The sequence below is a fragment of the Leiobunum rupestre genome, assembly GCF_980474605.1.
Source record: "Leiobunum rupestre chromosome 9 unlocalized genomic scaffold, qqLeiRupe1.1.hap1 SUPER_9_unloc_1, whole genome shotgun sequence".
Classification (NCBI taxonomy): Eukaryota; Metazoa; Arthropoda; class Arachnida; order Opiliones; family Sclerosomatidae; genus Leiobunum; species Leiobunum rupestre.
This window is the reverse complement of record NW_028324280.1, coordinates 24,877-46,576: the sequence shown is the minus strand read 5'-3', so window position 1 is coordinate 46,576 and position 21,700 is coordinate 24,877. Positions and strand designations below refer to the sequence as shown.

Here is a 21,700-nt window from a genome sequence, read left to right as displayed (position 1 = left end):
ATGTTATTTGGCTGTCTTTATATATATTTCTTTATTATAATATATTGCCCCTCTGACGTCATAAGTGGTAAAATCCTTATTGTCGAATAGTTAATAATGAAGAATCGGAAAGATTCCAGTTTTTGAATTTTCTTTTACCTAGTTATACACTCTTTTTCGCGGTATTTTCACGGAGGATAGGAAGGGAGGCGAAGTAGGAGGGATGAATGGCGGCAAGATTGCGGCAGCTACGCTACGTCTAGCCGCCATTTTTCCGAAATTTTCCCGCCGCTAAGCTTCTTACAAGGATGCTGCCGCGTTCATCCCTCCTACTTCGCCTCCCTTCCTATCCTCCTTGGTATTTTCCTGGGCGCGTCCATGCTTGGTTTTCCCCCTTTCAGTCCTCTCCTCCATTATGGATACCCAAGGAGTGGATGCTAGACTCCCCGTTTAGGGCAGAGGCAATGGCCGACGAGCGGGAGGCAAGTAAGAGGGGTAAAATAAAGGCGCGAAAAGAGGTTGTTCTGTGTTATTCCTGTGGTTTTATTCGTAACCCAAGGTTCGTAAATCGTGCATGTTCTAAGTGGTTGGCTGAAGGAACCGGTTTTCATAACGTAAATTCGCGGGTTTCGGTATGGTGGGTAGAGACAGCGCGCCCCTCATTTTTAGGTCATTGGGTTCCAGCCAAGATGTTCCGCGTAAAGAGAAAACACGAAATAAGCCCCTCTCCATTTTTTCTCTCTTCCCGTCTTCCGTGGACAGTGAGTCGCCGCCGGGGGCCCGCCGCCCGCGGCAGCTACATTACCAAGATATAAAGTGGCAAGGCTTATTTTTGGTAAGTACAAAATCATTTATTATATATTGCTCTATAATTAACTATATTTGGAATTAAACATTTTTGTTCTATTTATCTCAAAGTCATGATTATTCCTAACATTAATAGTATTAAACTTAATATGATATATCTTTTGTTAAAGTAGATTAGGAATTTATAATTTTAATATTTATAGAGGAGTTCGGATTTAAAATGTTATATTTTTTTAATAATGATCTCAAAGATCTGACTTTTGAAATGTTTGTTACTTTTTCTAAGTATCAATAAAACATGACATTAAATTTATATTGTGCCAAGGTTCATTTTTATATTTTACATAAACTACATCACCTAAAACAATTAATAGATAAAAGTTAGCTATATTATTTTGTTTAAAAAATATATCTCTGTCTCCGTTTTATTATTTAATTTCGTGGTTTGTTTTGATATTTTGTATTTTTGGGTTACTCCCCTAATCCATGCGGCTGTCCCATGATAAAACCTTCTATAAAACATTTTCCAAAAGTCCTTTTTTAGATTCAACTATTTAAATTACATTTAAGATTAAAATTTAGAACAAAAAATATATTTCACAATTAGAATTTGTTAATAAAATTTTAACTTTGGACTTCATTCCAAAACCAGAAAAGGCCATTTCAGAGTGGATTTTACCGCGGAAATGTTTTTGTTTAGAGATAAACGTTAGTTAGTTAGTTAGTTAGTTAGTTAGTTAGTTAATTAGTTAGTTAGTTAGTTAGTTAGTTAATTAGTTAGTTAGTTAGTTAGTTAGTTAGTTAGTTAGTTAGTTAGTTAGTTAGTAAGTAAGTAAGTAAGTAAGTAAGTAAGTAAGTAAGTAAGTTAGTACTATTTTAAGTACAAGCCTTAAGTAGAATAAAATGAAAACCAATTTTCTCGCCATTTTATTTTGTTCAATTTTGATACTAACATGTATTTTATTCACGGAAAGATGCTGCCAGTTGTTAAAAAAAGGCCAAGAGTTGACCGAAATAATATTATCGTCTGGGCGAACTTTTAATTGCATAAAAAAGCAGCGTCAAAATGATAGGATGAAGGTATTTTCCTGTTAAAAGACGCAAATCCCATCCCGCGAAAATAAATGAGTAGCCAACGGCACGCGGTGTTCCCAGGTGGTCTCCCTCCCAAGTACTGACCGCGCTCGACGCTGCTTAACTTCGGTGATCAGACGAGAACCGGTGTATTCAGCGTGATATGGCCGTTGCCGCTAGAGTGTAATTGATAGCGGTGGACAAGCCGCGACTAGCCAGGTCCTGGTAGGTTGGTGATCGCCGAGGGCCACCGGCTGCATGCGGCTCCAATAGAACGTTCTATACACTCTTTTTAGAAACGTTTACTGGGCGCCGATATTATCGTACAGACAACCAACGAGCAAGCCCTTTACCGCAGAAATTTCATCCCCCCCCCCCCCCCAAACCAGTTTTTTCATCACCCTCCCCGTAGACTGTAAGGTGATGGCGGTCGATTGGGAAGGCGCGTTTACGAATCTATAAAATTGGTGTGGTGTGCTTTCCCCCTTTGGAGTTCGGAGGAGGTGAAGGTTTGGCCGGTTTTTCGTCTTAGAGAAATATATTTATCTGGCAAACCCGTAAGAAATTGAGAGCAGTCAATTTTTATTAGTAGCGTAGTTGCTAGCCTAGGCTTCACATATTTCCGGCTTTGCTTTCCGCGCCTTTTTTCTTATTTTAAATGATTTTTGTAATAAATGTATGATGGCAAATAAGAAAAATTCTAGAAAATACTAGTCCCAAATCCACGTGTTTAAGATGAAACTTAGATCATGAAAATATCCTTAACCCCAAACATACTTCAACACCTAGGGTGCCTCCTACAACTCCTAAAAGGTACGTCTCTAAAATATTCATATAAAGACAGGACATAAGCCGAATTCTCTTAAACCAAAGAATAACAAAAGTTGTTAGTCCTGCTGAACCAGCTCTATAGTCTGTATGAAAAGTGACCGGTTATGGTCCACTTTTATAGAACGCTCTATTCGCTTATAATAAATTTTTCCTAAATGGTCATTTAAACGCGTTTGACGTTTCACGTAGAATCTAGTACACTTAATACGTTATTTATGGTCCTATAAACCACCATTTAGATTTTTTTTCCATACGGCCCGGTAAAGTGGCCCACTCTACTGTCTCTAGCCGATGACCCCAAAAGTGCCAGTCCGGGCCTGGCGGTGTACCTCTATTTCACGGATTCAAGATATCGTCTTCTCCTTTGTTCGCGCGATGGCTACAAACGTTGTCATCTCCCACCAGGACCAACATTCGGTGACGTAATTATGAAATATTTGAAATGCTCGAATTCTCTCTTTTTACTTTGTTAAACAGTGACGGCTCCTAGCGGGTTATCGCTTCTCGGCCTTTTGGCTAAGATCAAAGTGTAGTATCTGTTCTTATCAGCTTAATATCTGATACGGGTCCCATCGGGGCCCAAGATATTAAACTTATTTTTGGACGGCGGCGGAGTGGTCGGAGCTTGCTCCACCTCCGCCACGGGTCGGCCTGGTATTGCAGTAAATCCGGGATCGGCCCACTTCTCTCTTGAAATCAAAAATCAAACGCTCTTATAATGGCGCACTGCGCAACACAGTATTTCCGGGAAATGTTATTTGGCTGTCTTTATATATATTTCTTTATTATAATATATTGCCCCTCTGACGTCATAAGTGGTAAAATCCTTATTGTCGAATAGTTAATAATGAAGAATCGGAAAGATTCCAGTTTTTGAATTTTCTTTTACCTAGTTATACACTCTTTTTCGCGGTATTTTCACGGAGGATAGGAAGGGAGGCGAAGTAGGAGGGATGAATGGCGGCAAGATTGCGGCAGCTACGCTACGTCTAGCCGCCATTTTTCCGAAATTTTCCCGCCGCTAAGCTTCTTACAAGGATGCTGCCGCGTTCATCCCTCCTACTTCGCCTCCCTTCCTATCCTCCTTGGTATTTTCCTGGGCGCGTCCATGCTTGGTTTTCCCCCTTTCAGTCCTCTCCTCCATTATGGATACCCAAGGAGTGGATGCTAGACTCCCCGTTTAGGGCAGAGGCAATGGCCGACGAGCGGGAGGCAAGTAAGAGGGGTAAAATAAAGGCGCGAAAAGAGGTTGTTCTGTGTTATTCCTGTGGTTTTATTCGTAACCCAAGGTTCGTAAATCGTGCATGTTCTAAGTGGTTGGCTGAAGGAACCGGTTTTCATAACGTAAATTCGCGGGTTTCGGTATGGTGGGTAGAGACAGCGCGCCCCTCATTTTTAGGTCATTGGGTTCCAGCCAAGATGTTCCGCGTAAAGAGAAAACACGAAATAAGCCCCTCTCCATTTTTTCTCTCTTCCCGTCTTCCGTGGACAGTGAGTCGCCGCCGGGGGCCCGCCGCCCGCGGCAGCTACATTACCAAGATATAAAGTGGCAAGGCTTATTTTTGGTAAGTACAAAATCATTTATTATATATTGCTCTATAATTAACTATATTTGGAATTAAACATTTTTGTTCTATTTATCTCAAAGTCATGATTATTCCTAACATTAATAGTATTAAACTTAATATGATATATCTTTTGTTAAAGTAGATTAGGAATTTATAATTTTAATATTTATAGAGGAGTTCGGATTTAAAATGTTATATTTTTTTAATAATGATCTCAAAGATCTGACTTTTGAAATGTTTGTTACTTTTTCTAAGTATCAATAAAACATGACATTAAATTTATATTGTGCCAAGGTTCATTTTTATATTTTACATAAACTACATCACCTAAAACAATTAATAGATAAAAGTTAGCTATATTATTTTGTTTAAAAAATATATCTCTGTCTCCGTTTTATTATTTAATTTCGTGGTTTGTTTTGATATTTTGTATTTTTGGGTTACTCCCCTAATCCATGCGGCTGTCCCATGATAAAACCTTCTATAAAACATTTTCCAAAAGTCCTTTTTTAGATTCAACTATTTAAATTACATTTAAGATTAAAATTTAGAACAAAAAATATATTTCACAATTAGAATTTGTTAATAAAATTTTAACTTTGGACTTCATTCCAAAACCAGAAAAGGCCATTTCAGAGTGGATTTTACCGCGGAAATGTTTTTGTTTAGAGATAAACGTTAGTTAGTTAGTTAGTTAGTTAGTTAGTTAGTTAATTAGTTAGTTAGTTAGTTAGTTAGTTAATTAGTTAGTTAGTTAGTTAGTTAGTTAGTTAGTTAGTTAGTTAGTTAGTTAGTAAGTAAGTAAGTAAGTAAGTAAGTAAGTAAGTAAGTAAGTTAGTACTATTTTAAGTACAAGCCTTAAGTAGAATAAAATGAAAACCAATTTTCTCGCCATTTTATTTTGTTCAATTTTGATACTAACATGTATTTTATTCACGGAAAGATGCTGCCAGTTGTTAAAAAAAGGCCAAGAGTTGACCGAAATAATATTATCGTCTGGGCGAACTTTTAATTGCATAAAAAAGCAGCGTCAAAATGATAGGATGAAGGTATTTTCCTGTTAAAAGACGCAAATCCCATCCCGCGAAAATAAATGAGTAGCCAACGGCACGCGGTGTTCCCAGGTGGTCTCCCTCCCAAGTACTGACCGCGCTCGACGCTGCTTAACTTCGGTGATCAGACGAGAACCGGTGTATTCAGCGTGATATGGCCGTTGCCGCTAGAGTGTAATTGATAGCGGTGGACAAGCCGCGACTAGCCAGGTCCTGGTAGGTTGGTGATCGCCGAGGGCCACCGGCTGCATGCGGCTCCAATAGAACGTTCTATACACTCTTTTTAGAAACGTTTACTGGGCGCCGATATTATCGTACAGACAACCAACGAGCAAGCCCTTTACCGCAGAAATTTCATCCCCCCCCCCCCCCAAACCAGTTTTTTCATCACCCTCCCCGTAGACTGTAAGGTGATGGCGGTCGATTGGGAAGGCGCGTTTACGAATCTATAAAATTGGTGTGGTGTGCTTTCCCCCTTTGGAGTTCGGAGGAGGTGAAGGTTTGGCCGGTTTTTCGTCTTAGAGAAATATATTTATCTGGCAAACCCGTAAGAAATTGAGAGCAGTCAATTTTTATTAGTAGCGTAGTTGCTAGCCTAGGCTTCACATATTTCCGGCTTTGCTTTCCGCGCCTTTTTTCTTATTTTAAATGATTTTTGTAATAAATGTATGATGGCAAATAAGAAAAATTCTAGAAAATACTAGTCCCAAATCCACGTGTTTAAGATGAAACTTAGATCATGAAAATATCCTTAACCCCAAACATACTTCAACACCTAGGGTGCCTCCTACAACTCCTAAAAGGTACGTCTCTAAAATATTCATATAAAGACAGGACATAAGCCGAATTCTCTTAAACCAAAGAATAACAAAAGTTGTTAGTCCTGCTGAACCAGCTCTATAGTCTGTATGAAAAGTGACCGGTTATGGTCCACTTTTATAGAACGCTCTATTCGCTTATAATAAATTTTTCCTAAATGGTCATTTAAACGCGTTTGACGTTTCACGTAGAATCTAGTACACTTAATACGTTATTTATGGTCCTATAAACCACCATTTAGATTTTTTTTCCATACGGCCCGGTAAAGTGGCCCACTCTACTGTCTCTAGCCGATGACCCCAAAAGTGCCAGTCCGGGCCTGGCGGTGTACCTCTATTTCACGGATTCAAGATATCGTCTTCTCCTTTGTTCGCGCGATGGCTACAAACGTTGTCATCTCCCACCAGGACCAACATTCGGTGACGTAATTATGAAATATTTGAAATGCTCGAATTCTCTCTTTTTACTTTGTTAAACAGTGACGGCTCCTAGCGGGTTATCGCTTCTCGGCCTTTTGGCTAAGATCAAAGTGTAGTATCTGTTTGCTCCTTTCTTCAAAGCCAAAGGCCGGGAATCGTATGTACCTGTAAAAGGGTAGTATACTCACCTGTCCTGCTGATCCAGTACCACAGTTCCAGTCCTGCTGATCCAGTGCCATAGTTCCACTCCAGTTGTTCCAGCCGTCCGCAGTCTTGGATCCACTACTCCGGGGATCGCCGCCTGGCGATTCCAGTCATCACGCCGCAATCCTGACGTCAAAGCCAGCCACCATGCTTCCTGAGACGTCGACGGCTGTTAATCAGCTAGCTCCTGTTCCAACTTCAGCTCCAGCTTCTGCACTCAAGGCTACCACAGCCCGTATTAAGTTCGACGGTGTCGGCGTTGAAGATTTGGCGCAAGCCCTTTTCGACCACGTCGGCCTGAAGAAAATTACCGTCTTTCAAATGATATCGAAGTCCGAAGCTCTGATCACTTTTCGAGATACTGCAAGCTATCAGAGAGCCGTCGATAGTGGCATCATCGTCGACAACAAGCAGCTAGATATCACTGGGGTGGCAGATCCGGTCTCTTACATAACAGTAAGGGATGCACCGAGCTGGTGGGATTTAGCTGTCTTCAAAAACGCCTTGAAGTCCTGTTGTGACGTCATATCAGAAGTCTGGGAGACCTACCAGACAGGGGCTCTGAAAGATCTCTACACGGGAACTCGTCGCCTGCAAGTAAAAGTCAAGGGGCCAATCCCGAACCTGATGACCATAAATGGACATCAAATTCAAATCACCTATAGGGGAGTCCAGAGAATGTGTTTTTATTGCCACAAAGACACGCATCAGGTTCGGGATTGCCCGAAAAAGAAGAAAAAGGCTCGCCAACCTCCAGAGTCCAACGGAGAAATTACGTCACCAGCCACGCATCCGGAATCCAATGAGACCACCGTAGAAGACAACCTAAAAGGAAAAAATTTAAGTAAAAAAACAGTACTTACCCAGGCAGACGAATCCAAGACCTCCAACGAAAGTTTTTACCTGACGACGCCTTCTCCAAAGACCGTTGATCCTCCCGCCAAAATCTGTTCCTTCGCCGACGCACTGAAATCACCACCACAGCAAGATGACCTAGAACCCGAACCTGAATACGAATCTGACACCAACGAACATGACAGCCCAACAACCAGACCAAGATTCGATCCATTAGATTGGAACTATAACGAAGTGCCAGGCCTTAACCTACTAAGGAAAAACGAACTTCAAGCCCTCCTCGAAAAAATCAATGCCAGAGCCCCCACACGTTCAATCAGCCTAACCCGGACAGCAGAAGACCTCGTCGTAAGAATAACCGAACTCCTGAAAAACTATCCCAAAAGAAGACGTAGTAGAACTCCAGAAAAAGAAATTAAAAAAGGAAAAATATGATTTAAATTCAATTTTTAAAAAGTTTTAACATAGTTCTTAGCTCGACTTTTATACAATGATCCCTTTTAAACGATTGTTCGCGCTAATTTAATTAATTAAACCGTGAACAAATATATAACGAATGTAAAAATGTAAAATCAAACGAAGCTTTTAATAAACAATTAAAAGTATCTGTTCTTATCAGCTTAATATCTGATACGGGTCCCATCGGGGCCCAAGATATTAAACTTATTTTTGGACGGCGGCGGAGTGGTCGGAGCTTGCTCCACCTCCGCCACGGGTCGGCCTGGTATTGCAGTAAATCCGGGATCGGCCCACTTCTCTCTTGAAATCAAAAATCAAACGCTCTTATAATGGCGCACTGCGCAACACAGTATTTCCGGGAAATGTTATTTGGCTGTCTTTATATATATTTCTTTATTATAATATATTGCCCCTCTGACGTCATAAGTGGTAAAATCCTTATTGTCGAATAGTTAATAATGAAGAATCGGAAAGATTCCAGTTTTTGAATTTTCTTTTACCTAGTTATACACTCTTTTTCGCGGTATTTTCACGGAGGATAGGAAGGGAGGCGAAGTAGGAGGGATGAATGGCGGCAAGATTGCGGCAGCTACGCTACGTCTAGCCGCCATTTTTCCGAAATTTTCCCGCCGCTAAGCTTCTTACAAGGATGCTGCCGCGTTCATCCCTCCTACTTCGCCTCCCTTCCTATCCTCCTTGGTATTTTCCTGGGCGCGTCCATGCTTGGTTTTCCCCCTTTCAGTCCTCTCCTCCATTATGGATACCCAAGGAGTGGATGCTAGACTCCCCGTTTAGGGCAGAGGCAATGGCCGACGAGCGGGAGGCAAGTAAGAGGGGTAAAATAAAGGCGCGAAAAGAGGTTGTTCTGTGTTATTCCTGTGGTTTTATTCGTAACCCAAGGTTCGTAAATCGTGCATGTTCTAAGTGGTTGGCTGAAGGAACCGGTTTTCATAACGTAAATTCGCGGGTTTCGGTATGGTGGGTAGAGACAGCGCGCCCCTCATTTTTAGGTCATTGGGTTCCAGCCAAGATGTTCCGCGTAAAGAGAAAACACGAAATAAGCCCCTCTCCATTTTTTCTCTCTTCCCGTCTTCCGTGGACAGTGAGTCGCCGCCGGGGGCCCGCCGCCCGCGGCAGCTACATTACCAAGATATAAAGTGGCAAGGCTTATTTTTGGTAAGTACAAAATCATTTATTATATATTGCTCTATAATTAACTATATTTGGAATTAAACATTTTTGTTCTATTTATCTCAAAGTCATGATTATTCCTAACATTAATAGTATTAAACTTAATATGATATATCTTTTGTTAAAGTAGATTAGGAATTTATAATTTTAATATTTATAGAGGAGTTCGGATTTAAAATGTTATATTTTTTTAATAATGATCTCAAAGATCTGACTTTTGAAATGTTTGTTACTTTTTCTAAGTATCAATAAAACATGACATTAAATTTATATTGTGCCAAGGTTCATTTTTATATTTTACATAAACTACATCACCTAAAACAATTAATAGATAAAAGTTAGCTATATTATTTTGTTTAAAAAATATATCTCTGTCTCCGTTTTATTATTTAATTTCGTGGTTTGTTTTGATATTTTGTATTTTTGGGTTACTCCCCTAATCCATGCGGCTGTCCCATGATAAAACCTTCTATAAAACATTTTCCAAAAGTCCTTTTTTAGATTCAACTATTTAAATTACATTTAAGATTAAAATTTAGAACAAAAAATATATTTCACAATTAGAATTTGTTAATAAAATTTTAACTTTGGACTTCATTCCAAAACCAGAAAAGGCCATTTCAGAGTGGATTTTACCGCGGAAATGTTTTTGTTTAGAGATAAACGTTAGTTAGTTAGTTAGTTAGTTAGTTAGTTAGTTAATTAGTTAGTTAGTTAGTTAGTTAGTTAATTAGTTAGTTAGTTAGTTAGTTAGTTAGTTAGTTAGTTAGTTAGTTAGTTAGTAAGTAAGTAAGTAAGTAAGTAAGTAAGTAAGTAAGTAAGTTAGTACTATTTTAAGTACAAGCCTTAAGTAGAATAAAATGAAAACCAATTTTCTCGCCATTTTATTTTGTTCAATTTTGATACTAACATGTATTTTATTCACGGAAAGATGCTGCCAGTTGTTAAAAAAAGGCCAAGAGTTGACCGAAATAATATTATCGTCTGGGCGAACTTTTAATTGCATAAAAAAGCAGCGTCAAAATGATAGGATGAAGGTATTTTCCTGTTAAAAGACGCAAATCCCATCCCGCGAAAATAAATGAGTAGCCAACGGCACGCGGTGTTCCCAGGTGGTCTCCCTCCCAAGTACTGACCGCGCTCGACGCTGCTTAACTTCGGTGATCAGACGAGAACCGGTGTATTCAGCGTGATATGGCCGTTGCCGCTAGAGTGTAATTGATAGCGGTGGACAAGCCGCGACTAGCCAGGTCCTGGTAGGTTGGTGATCGCCGAGGGCCACCGGCTGCATGCGGCTCCAATAGAACGTTCTATACACTCTTTTTAGAAACGTTTACTGGGCGCCGATATTATCGTACAGACAACCAACGAGCAAGCCCTTTACCGCAGAAATTTCATCCCCCCCCCCCCCCAAACCAGTTTTTTCATCACCCTCCCCGTAGACTGTAAGGTGATGGCGGTCGATTGGGAAGGCGCGTTTACGAATCTATAAAATTGGTGTGGTGTGCTTTCCCCCTTTGGAGTTCGGAGGAGGTGAAGGTTTGGCCGGTTTTTCGTCTTAGAGAAATATATTTATCTGGCAAACCCGTAAGAAATTGAGAGCAGTCAATTTTTATTAGTAGCGTAGTTGCTAGCCTAGGCTTCACATATTTCCGGCTTTGCTTTCCGCGCCTTTTTTCTTATTTTAAATGATTTTTGTAATAAATGTATGATGGCAAATAAGAAAAATTCTAGAAAATACTAGTCCCAAATCCACGTGTTTAAGATGAAACTTAGATCATGAAAATATCCTTAACCCCAAACATACTTCAACACCTAGGGTGCCTCCTACAACTCCTAAAAGGTACGTCTCTAAAATATTCATATAAAGACAGGACATAAGCCGAATTCTCTTAAACCAAAGAATAACAAAAGTTGTTAGTCCTGCTGAACCAGCTCTATAGTCTGTATGAAAAGTGACCGGTTATGGTCCACTTTTATAGAACGCTCTATTCGCTTATAATAAATTTTTCCTAAATGGTCATTTAAACGCGTTTGACGTTTCACGTAGAATCTAGTACACTTAATACGTTATTTATGGTCCTATAAACCACCATTTAGATTTTTTTTCCATACGGCCCGGTAAAGTGGCCCACTCTACTGTCTCTAGCCGATGACCCCAAAAGTGCCAGTCCGGGCCTGGCGGTGTACCTCTATTTCACGGATTCAAGATATCGTCTTCTCCTTTGTTCGCGCGATGGCTACAAACGTTGTCATCTCCCACCAGGACCAACATTCGGTGACGTAATTATGAAATATTTGAAATGCTCGAATTCTCTCTTTTTACTTTGTTAAACAGTGACGGCTCCTAGCGGGTTATCGCTTCTCGGCCTTTTGGCTAAGATCAAAGTGTAGTATCTGTTCTTATCAGCTTAATATCTGATACGGGTCCCATCGGGGCCCAAGATATTAAACTTATTTTTGGACGGCGGCGGAGTGGTCGGAGCTTGCTCCACCTCCGCCACGGGTCGGCCTGGTATTGCAGTAAATCCGGGATCGGCCCACTTCTCTCTTGAAATCAAAAATCAAACGCTCTTATAATGGCGCACTGCGCAACACAGTATTTCCGGGAAATGTTATTTGGCTGTCTTTATATATATTTCTTTATTATAATATATTGCCCCTCTGACGTCATAAGTGGTAAAATCCTTATTGTCGAATAGTTAATAATGAAGAATCGGAAAGATTCCAGTTTTTGAATTTTCTTTTACCTAGTTATACACTCTTTTTCGCGGTATTTTCACGGAGGATAGGAAGGGAGGCGAAGTAGGAGGGATGAATGGCGGCAAGATTGCGGCAGCTACGCTACGTCTAGCCGCCATTTTTCCGAAATTTTCCCGCCGCTAAGCTTCTTACAAGGATGCTGCCGCGTTCATCCCTCCTACTTCGCCTCCCTTCCTATCCTCCTTGGTATTTTCCTGGGCGCGTCCATGCTTGGTTTTCCCCCTTTCAGTCCTCTCCTCCATTATGGATACCCAAGGAGTGGATGCTAGACTCCCCGTTTAGGGCAGAGGCAATGGCCGACGAGCGGGAGGCAAGTAAGAGGGGTAAAATAAAGGCGCGAAAAGAGGTTGTTCTGTGTTATTCCTGTGGTTTTATTCGTAACCCAAGGTTCGTAAATCGTGCATGTTCTAAGTGGTTGGCTGAAGGAACCGGTTTTCATAACGTAAATTCGCGGGTTTCGGTATGGTGGGTAGAGACAGCGCGCCCCTCATTTTTAGGTCATTGGGTTCCAGCCAAGATGTTCCGCGTAAAGAGAAAACACGAAATAAGCCCCTCTCCATTTTTTCTCTCTTCCCGTCTTCCGTGGACAGTGAGTCGCCGCCGGGGGCCCGCCGCCCGCGGCAGCTACATTACCAAGATATAAAGTGGCAAGGCTTATTTTTGGTAAGTACAAAATCATTTATTATATATTGCTCTATAATTAACTATATTTGGAATTAAACATTTTTGTTCTATTTATCTCAAAGTCATGATTATTCCTAACATTAATAGTATTAAACTTAATATGATATATCTTTTGTTAAAGTAGATTAGGAATTTATAATTTTAATATTTATAGAGGAGTTCGGATTTAAAATGTTATATTTTTTTAATAATGATCTCAAAGATCTGACTTTTGAAATGTTTGTTACTTTTTCTAAGTATCAATAAAACATGACATTAAATTTATATTGTGCCAAGGTTCATTTTTATATTTTACATAAACTACATCACCTAAAACAATTAATAGATAAAAGTTAGCTATATTATTTTGTTTAAAAAATATATCTCTGTCTCCGTTTTATTATTTAATTTCGTGGTTTGTTTTGATATTTTGTATTTTTGGGTTACTCCCCTAATCCATGCGGCTGTCCCATGATAAAACCTTCTATAAAACATTTTCCAAAAGTCCTTTTTTAGATTCAACTATTTAAATTACATTTAAGATTAAAATTTAGAACAAAAAATATATTTCACAATTAGAATTTGTTAATAAAATTTTAACTTTGGACTTCATTCCAAAACCAGAAAAGGCCATTTCAGAGTGGATTTTACCGCGGAAATGTTTTTGTTTAGAGATAAACGTTAGTTAGTTAGTTAGTTAGTTAGTTAGTTAGTTAATTAGTTAGTTAGTTAGTTAGTTAGTTAATTAGTTAGTTAGTTAGTTAGTTAGTTAGTTAGTTAGTTAGTTAGTTAGTTAGTAAGTAAGTAAGTAAGTAAGTAAGTAAGTAAGTAAGTAAGTTAGTACTATTTTAAGTACAAGCCTTAAGTAGAATAAAATGAAAACCAATTTTCTCGCCATTTTATTTTGTTCAATTTTGATACTAACATGTATTTTATTCACGGAAAGATGCTGCCAGTTGTTAAAAAAAGGCCAAGAGTTGACCGAAATAATATTATCGTCTGGGCGAACTTTTAATTGCATAAAAAAGCAGCGTCAAAATGATAGGATGAAGGTATTTTCCTGTTAAAAGACGCAAATCCCATCCCGCGAAAATAAATGAGTAGCCAACGGCACGCGGTGTTCCCAGGTGGTCTCCCTCCCAAGTACTGACCGCGCTCGACGCTGCTTAACTTCGGTGATCAGACGAGAACCGGTGTATTCAGCGTGATATGGCCGTTGCCGCTAGAGTGTAATTGATAGCGGTGGACAAGCCGCGACTAGCCAGGTCCTGGTAGGTTGGTGATCGCCGAGGGCCACCGGCTGCATGCGGCTCCAATAGAACGTTCTATACACTCTTTTTAGAAACGTTTACTGGGCGCCGATATTATCGTACAGACAACCAACGAGCAAGCCCTTTACCGCAGAAATTTCATCCCCCCCCCCCCCCCAAACCAGTTTTTTCATCACCCTCCCCGTAGACTGTAAGGTGATGGCGGTCGATTGGGAAGGCGCGTTTACGAATCTATAAAATTGGTGTGGTGTGCTTTCCCCCTTTGGAGTTCGGAGGAGGTGAAGGTTTGGCCGGTTTTTCGTCTTAGAGAAATATATTTATCTGGCAAACCCGTAAGAAATTGAGAGCAGTCAATTTTTATTAGTAGCGTAGTTGCTAGCCTAGGCTTCACATATTTCCGGCTTTGCTTTCCGCGCCTTTTTTCTTATTTTAAATGATTTTTGTAATAAATGTATGATGGCAAATAAGAAAAATTCTAGAAAATACTAGTCCCAAATCCACGTGTTTAAGATGAAACTTAGATCATGAAAATATCCTTAACCCCAAACATACTTCAACACCTAGGGTGCCTCCTACAACTCCTAAAAGGTACGTCTCTAAAATATTCATATAAAGACAGGACATAAGCCGAATTCTCTTAAACCAAAGAATAACAAAAGTTGTTAGTCCTGCTGAACCAGCTCTATAGTCTGTATGAAAAGTGACCGGTTATGGTCCACTTTTATAGAACGCTCTATTCGCTTATAATAAATTTTTCCTAAATGGTCATTTAAACGCGTTTGACGTTTCACGTAGAATCTAGTACACTTAATACGTTATTTATGGTCCTATAAACCACCATTTAGATTTTTTTTCCATACGGCCCGGTAAAGTGGCCCACTCTACTGTCTCTAGCCGATGACCCCAAAAGTGCCAGTCCGGGCCTGGCGGTGTACCTCTATTTCACGGATTCAAGATATCGTCTTCTCCTTTGTTCGCGCGATGGCTACAAACGTTGTCATCTCCCACCAGGACCAACATTCGGTGACGTAATTATGAAATATTTGAAATGCTCGAATTCTCTCTTTTTACTTTGTTAAACAGTGACGGCTCCTAGCGGGTTATCGCTTCTCGGCCTTTTGGCTAAGATCAAAGTGTAGTATCTGTTTCCAATAGTTCTATACCGAGATCTTAGTCGGGGGGCGAGAAGTGTTTATACGCCTTTAAGGCGAGTTATACGTACCTGCTCGTCTATCTGCCAAGCTGAGTCGGCATTCTACACCGACCCAGATCCTGTTCCAGTTGAAGTTCCTGTTCCTGCTCCTGCGTTCCAGTCGCTGTTTGGCTCATCCCAGCGGTTCCTGAGTATCCGGTTTCCGCTTCGGCGGTCACCACCATCGTCGCCATGCCTGCCGTGTCGTCGCTGCCGTGCAAACCACAGTCCGGGCCTTCGTCCTCCAAGAAGGCCACGGCAAGAATCAAGTTCGACGGGGTCAATGTAGAAGATTTGGCTGTAGCTCTTTTCGACTGCATTGGCCCCAAGAGCATCACAGTATTTCAGATGCTGGCTAAATCTGAATGTCAGATCACTTTCAAGGACGCCATCTGTTATCAGAAGGCCGTTGATGCCGGTATAATTGTCGGCGACAAACATCTAAGTATCATTGGAGTTGCAGACCCGGTGACTCAGATCACTATGAAGGATGCGCCTTGCTGGTGGGATCTACCGTTCCTGCGAGCCGCTTTGAGGAACTACTGCGAAGTGGTGTCGGAAACATGGGAAACCTTCCAGAAAGGCCCGCTTAAAGATGTCCGAAACGGAAATCGCCGCCTTGAAGTCAAGGTCAAGAGCCCAATCCCGAACCTGATGACCATCAGCGGACATCGCATTCAGCTCGTTTATCAAGGTGTCCAAAGAATGTGCTTCTACTGTCGTAAAGACAGTCATCAGGTTCGGGATTGTCCTAAGAAGAAAAGAAAGGCGCCACCAGCTCCAGAAAATTCGGTCATCCAGGGCCATATTCCGGCCCCCGAAGACGCTGTCAATCTGGGGAACGAAACCACACCACCACCACAGAAAAGGGCAGCTATCACAGACGCTGCCGTCCACGAAGAACAGATGGAAGAATCTGTACCGGAAGCAGGATGTTTCGAGGGGGGTGAAGATGGTTGGAGTCTCTCTTCGCCAGGATCTTCCCTTAAACCATCTGATTTGCCGCAAATGTCCAACGGCTACGCAAACGCAGTAAAGACTCCGCCACAGCACACACCTGTTCTAGAGCTCTTTCCCATTTCGAAAAACCCAGCATATGAAGAACCGATCTACGAACGAGATTGGAATTGGTCGACAATGACCGAACAGGAAATAGAGAACTTTTGCCGTCGTGCACGAAGCTTGGTCACAGAGTCACCAGAAATACTTAGATGGCGTGAAGAATCACTGACTGAAGCGCGCCTCACCTTGCAAAGTCGCAGGAAACGACCACAGTCTTCCCCATCAGAATCGCACATCAAAAAAGGGAAAAAATAGGCCCTGAATATGATATGTAAATATGTTTTTAATGACTCTTTAAGTTTTATCTTTAGTTTTAATACGCTTTTAACTTTACATTATTTAAAGTTTTGATTTTGTAAATATTAAATGTCTATAGTTTAAAAAAAAATGGTATGCTTAAATGTAATACTTACCGTATACTTACCTCGGATCCTGTTTACCCTGTAAAAATGAAAAGAAAATTGTTAAAACTAAAAAATATGCTTAGAATGTGTAATCAAAAGAAAAACCACTTACCTTGACCAAAACAAATCAGTGAAAAAGTAACTCTTTTGTATTTTAAATTGTTTTAGTCCCGTTTATACTTGAATAATTGTAAATACTTACCTTTTAACGATAGAGGCGACGTCAGAAATTCTGGATTTTTTTGTGTAAAACAGTGTTCGCGATAATTTAAATTTTTTAATAACGCGGACACTTGTAACCATGACAACGAATTTTAAATAAACAAATTCAGTATCTGTTCTTATCAGCTTAATATCTGATACGGGTCCCATCGGGGCCCAAGATATTAAACTTATTTTTGGACGGCGGCGGAGTGGTCGGAGCTTGCTCCACCTCCGCCACGGGTCGGCCTGGTATTGCAGTAAATCCGGGATCGGCCCACTTCTCTCTTGAAATCAAAAATCAAACGCTCTTATAATGGCGCACTGCGCAACACAGTATTTCCGGGAAATGTTATTTGGCTGTCTTTATATATATTTCTTTATTATAATATATTGCCCCTCTGACGTCATAAGTGGTAAAATCCTTATTGTCGAATAGTTAATAATGAAGAATCGGAAAGATTCCAGTTTTTGAATTTTCTTTTACCTAGTTATACACTCTTTTTCGCGGTATTTTCACGGAGGATAGGAAGGGAGGCGAAGTAGGAGGGATGAATGGCGGCAAGATTGCGGCAGCTACGCTACGTCTAGCCGCCATTTTTCCGAAATTTTCCCGCCGCTAAGCTTCTTACAAGGATGCTGCCGCGTTCATCCCTCCTACTTCGCCTCCCTTCCTATCCTCCTTGGTATTTTCCTGGGCGCGTCCATGCTTGGTTTTCCCCCTTTCAGTCCTCTCCTCCATTATGGATACCCAAGGAGTGGATGCTAGACTCCCCGTTTAGGGCAGAGGCAATGGCCGACGAGCGGGAGGCAAGTAAGAGGGGTAAAATAAAGGCGCGAAAAGAGGTTGTTCTGTGTTATTCCTGTGGTTTTATTCGTAACCCAAGGTTCGTAAATCGTGCATGTTCTAAGTGGTTGGCTGAAGGAACCGGTTTTCATAACGTAAATTCGCGGGTTTCGGTATGGTGGGTAGAGACAGCGCGCCCCTCATTTTTAGGTCATTGGGTTCCAGCCAAGATGTTCCGCGTAAAGAGAAAACACGAAATAAGCCCCTCTCCATTTTTTCTCTCTTCCCGTCTTCCGTGGACAGTGAGTCGCCGCCGGGGGCCCGCCGCCCGCGGCAGCTACATTACCAAGATATAAAGTGGCAAGGCTTATTTTTGGTAAGTACAAAATCATTTATTATATATTGCTCTATAATTAACTATATTTGGAATTAAACATTTTTGTTCTATTTATCTCAAAGTCATGATTATTCCTAACATTAATAGTATTAAACTTAATATGATATATCTTTTGTTAAAGTAGATTAGGAATTTATAATTTTAATATTTATAGAGGAGTTCGGATTTAAAATGTTATATTTTTTTAATAATGATCTCAAAGATCTGACTTTTGAAATGTTTGTTACTTTTTCTAAGTATCAATAAAACATGACATTAAATTTATATTGTGCCAAGGTTCATTTTTATATTTTACATAAACTACATCACCTAAAACAATTAATAGATAAAAGTTAGCTATATTATTTTGTTTAAAAAATATATCTCTGTCTCCGTTTTATTATTTAATTTCGTGGTTTGTTTTGATATTTTGTATTTTTGGGTTACTCCCCTAATCCATGCGGCTGTCCCATGATAAAACCTTCTATAAAACATTTTCCAAAAGTCCTTTTTTAGATTCAACTATTTAAATTACATTTAAGATTAAAATTTAGAACAAAAAATATATTTCACAATTAGAATTTGTTAATAAAATTTTAACTTTGGACTTCATTCCAAAACCAGAAAAGGCCATTTCAGAGTGGATTTTACCGCGGAAATGTTTTTGTTTAGAGATAAACGTTAGTTAGTTAGTTAGTTAGTTAGTTAGTTAGTTAGTTAATTAGTTAGTTAGTTAGTTAGTTAGTTAATTAGTTAGTTAGTTAGTTAGTTAGTTAGTTAGTTAGTTAGTTAGTTAGTTAGTAAGTAAGTAAGTAAGTAAGTAAGTAAGTAAGTAAGTAAGTAAGTTAGTACTATTTTAAGTACAAGCCTTAAGTAGAATAAAATGAAAACCAATTTTCTCGCCATTTTATTTTGTTCAATTTTGATACTAACATGTATTTTATTCACGGAAAGATGCTGCCAGTTGTTAAAAAAAGGCCAAGAGTTGACCGAAATAATATTATCGTCTGGGCGAACTTTTAATTGCATAAAAAAGCAGCGTCAAAATGATAGGATGAAGGTATTTTCCTGTTAAAAGACGCAAATCCCATCCCGCGAAAATAAATGAGTAGCCAACGGCACGCGGTGTTCCCAGGTGGTCTCCCTCCCAAGTACTGACCGCGCTCGACGCTGCTTAACTTCGGTGATCAGACGAGAACCGGTGTATTCAGCGTGATATGGCCGTTGCCGCTAGAGTGTAATTGATAGCGGTGGACAAGCCGCGACTAGCCAGGTCCTGGTAGGTTGGTGATCGCCGAGGGCCACCGGCTGCATGCGGCTCCAATAGAACGTTCTATACACTCTTTTTAGAAACGTTTACTGGGCGCCGATATTATCGTACAGACAACCAACGAGCAAGCCCTTTACCGCAGAAATTTCATCCCCCCCCCCCCCCCCAAACCAGTTTTTTCATCACCCTCCCCGTAGACTGTAAGGTGATGGCGGTCGATTGGGAAGGCGCGTTTACGAATCTATAAAATTGGTGTGGTGTGCTTTCCCCCTTTGGAGTTCGGAGGAGGTGAAGGTTTGGCCGGTTTTTCGTCTTAGAGAAATATATTTATCTGGCAAACCCGTAAGAAATTGAGAGCAGTCAATTTTTATTAGTAGCGTAGTTGCTAGCCTAGGCTTCACATATTTCCGGCTTTGCTTTCCGCGCCTTTTTTCTTATTTTAAATGATTTTTGTAATAAATGTATGATGGCAAATAAGAAAAATTCTAGAAAATACTAGTCCCAAATCCACGTGTTTAAGATGAAACTTAGATCATGAAAATATCCTTAACCCCAAACATACTTCAACACCTAGGGTGCCTCCTACAACTCCTAAAAGGTACGTCTCTAAAATATTCATATAAAGACAGGACATAAGCCGAATTCTCTTAAACCAAAGAATAACAAAAGTTGTTAGTCCTGCTGAACCAGCTCTATAGTCTGTATGAAAAGTGACCGGTTATGGTCCACTTTTATAGAACGCTCTATTCGCTTATAATAAATTTTTCCTAAATGGTCATTTAAACGCGTTTGACGTTTCACGTAGAATCTAGTACACTTAATACGTTATTTATGGTCCTATAAACCACCATTTAGATTTTTTTTCCATACGGCCCGGTAAAGTGGCCCACTCTACTGTCTCTAGCCGATGACCCCAAAAGTGCCAGTCCGGGCCTGGCGGTGTACCTCTATTTCACGGATTCAAGATATCGTCTTCTCCTTTGTTCGCGCGATGGCTACAAACGTTGTCATCTCCCACCAGGACCAACATTCGGTGACGTAATTATGAAATATTTGAAATGCTCGAATTCTCTCTTTTTACTTTGTTAAACAGTGACGGCTCCTAGCGGGTTATCGCTTCTCGGCCTTTTGGCTAAGATCAAAGTGTAGTATCTGTTTTCAATAGTGCTATACCGAGATCTTAGTCGGGGGGCGAGAAGTGTTTTTACGCCATTAGGCGAGTTTGCCTGCTCTCCGCTCCGCTGAATCGTCAGTCGCTGCCGTTCCTGTCTCCAGTCCAGTTCCAGTTCCGGCTGTTGTTCCTGTTTTCCTGTTGCCGCTTGCTACAAACCAACAGTACTGAGTTCCGGTCTCCGCTTCGGCGGTCACCATCAACGTAGCCATGCCTGCCGTGCAGTCCCTGCCAGCAGCATCGCAGTCCTCTTCTATGTCCTCAAAGAAAGCCACCGCACGTATAAAATTCGACGGTGTCGCCGTAGAAGATTTGGCTCTTGGCCTTTTCGACCACATTGGCCCCAAGAGTATCACCGTCTTTCAAATGATCGGGAAGGCGGAAGTCCAAGTGACGTTTAAAGACTTTACCTGCTACCAGAAAGCGGTGGGTACCGGTATTATCATCGGGGAGAAACATCTCAGCATAGTTGGAGTTGCTGATCCGGTGACTCAGGTCACTGTAAAAAATGCGCCCAGTTGGTGGGATCTCTCGTTCTTAAAAGCCAACCTAAAAGGCTATTGTGAAGTTCTCTCCGAGACGTGGGAGACCTTCCAGCAAGGCCCTCTGAAGGACGTCCGAAACGGTAACCGCCGTCTTGAAGTCAGAATCAAGAGTCCAATCCCGAACCTGATGACCATCAGTGGACACCGAATCCAACTAGTTTATCAAGGCGTCCAACGCATGTGTTTTTATTGTCGCAAGGACAGTCATCAGGTTCGGGATTGCCCGAAAAAGAAAAACAAGGCTCGACCATCTCCAGATACCGCCACTTACCAGAACCCGGACTCTAACGAACCAGAGAACGTTAGGAGCGGAACGCCGATTCCAGTCGAGGATGTTGCAGACGCCGGCACCCACGACGAAATGATGGATGAAACCTCACCATCACGAAAAGAGAAAGGACTAACCCTCCCACATAGAGACTTCCATGGTTCGAAAGAGAGTTGGTCACTTACAACGCCGGAGCCATCTCCAGAGAAACCTGAGTCCTCCACCGTAGTCCTAGGATACGCCGGTGCTGTGAAGTCACCCCAGAAGGAAGCCCAGTGCACACAAGAACCTGTTCTAAAGAAACCTGAGGAAGTACCAATTAACGAACGTCATTGGAACTTCGGGACCCTATCGAAAGACGAACTAGAGGATTTCTGTCGTAAAGTCAGCGAATTAAATAACACGGAACCTAAGGTCCTGGCGTGGTGCGAAAAAGCATTGGGAAAGGCAAAAAATCAACTTCTCCTGC

General features: G+C 40.9%; 7 non-coding genes and 5 pseudogenes across 7 annotated transcripts; 7 read left to right on the top strand and 5 right to left on the bottom strand.

Moving 5' to 3' along the window:
• Positions 1 to 1,916: 1,916 nt before the first annotated feature.
• LOC149920819 (5S ribosomal RNA) lies at positions 1,917 to 2,035 on the bottom strand. The gene has a single exon (XR_016477564.1). It is a non-coding gene; the product is annotated as a 5S ribosomal RNA (ribosomal RNA).
• Positions 2,036 to 3,187: 1,152 nt separating this feature from the next.
• LOC149920818 (U2 spliceosomal RNA) lies at positions 3,188 to 3,379 on the top strand. Its single transcript, XR_016477583.1, has one exon. It is a non-coding gene; the product is annotated as a U2 spliceosomal RNA (small nuclear RNA).
• A 1,979-nt stretch (positions 3,380 to 5,358) lies between these two features.
• LOC149920817 (5S ribosomal RNA) lies at positions 5,359 to 5,477 on the bottom strand. Its single transcript, XR_016477553.1, has one exon. It is a non-coding gene; the product is annotated as a 5S ribosomal RNA (ribosomal RNA).
• Positions 5,478 to 6,628: 1,151 nt separating this feature from the next.
• Positions 6,629 to 6,738, top strand: LOC149920816 (U2 spliceosomal RNA; annotated as a pseudogene).
• Positions 6,739 to 8,186: 1,448 nt separating this feature from the next.
• On the top strand, positions 8,187 to 8,366 carry LOC149920815 (U2 spliceosomal RNA; annotated as a pseudogene).
• Positions 8,367 to 10,345: 1,979 nt separating this feature from the next.
• Positions 10,346 to 10,464, bottom strand: LOC149920814 (5S ribosomal RNA). The gene has a single exon (XR_016477542.1). It is a non-coding gene; the product is annotated as a 5S ribosomal RNA (ribosomal RNA).
• Positions 10,465 to 11,615: 1,151 nt separating this feature from the next.
• On the top strand, positions 11,616 to 11,807 carry LOC149920813 (U2 spliceosomal RNA). Its single transcript, XR_016477582.1, has one exon. It is a non-coding gene; the product is annotated as a U2 spliceosomal RNA (small nuclear RNA).
• Positions 11,808 to 13,786: 1,979 nt separating this feature from the next.
• LOC149920812 (5S ribosomal RNA) lies at positions 13,787 to 13,905 on the bottom strand. Its single transcript, XR_016477531.1, has one exon. It is a non-coding gene; the product is annotated as a 5S ribosomal RNA (ribosomal RNA).
• Positions 13,906 to 15,057: 1,152 nt separating this feature from the next.
• On the top strand, positions 15,058 to 15,194 carry LOC149920811 (U2 spliceosomal RNA; annotated as a pseudogene).
• Positions 15,195 to 16,924: 1,730 nt separating this feature from the next.
• On the top strand, positions 16,925 to 17,100 carry LOC149920810 (U2 spliceosomal RNA; annotated as a pseudogene).
• Positions 17,101 to 19,087: 1,987 nt separating this feature from the next.
• Positions 19,088 to 19,206, bottom strand: LOC149920809 (5S ribosomal RNA). The gene has a single exon (XR_016477706.1). It is a non-coding gene; the product is annotated as a 5S ribosomal RNA (ribosomal RNA).
• Positions 19,207 to 20,359: 1,153 nt separating this feature from the next.
• On the top strand, positions 20,360 to 20,499 carry LOC149920808 (U2 spliceosomal RNA; annotated as a pseudogene).
• Positions 20,500 to 21,700: the final 1,201 nt, after the last annotated feature.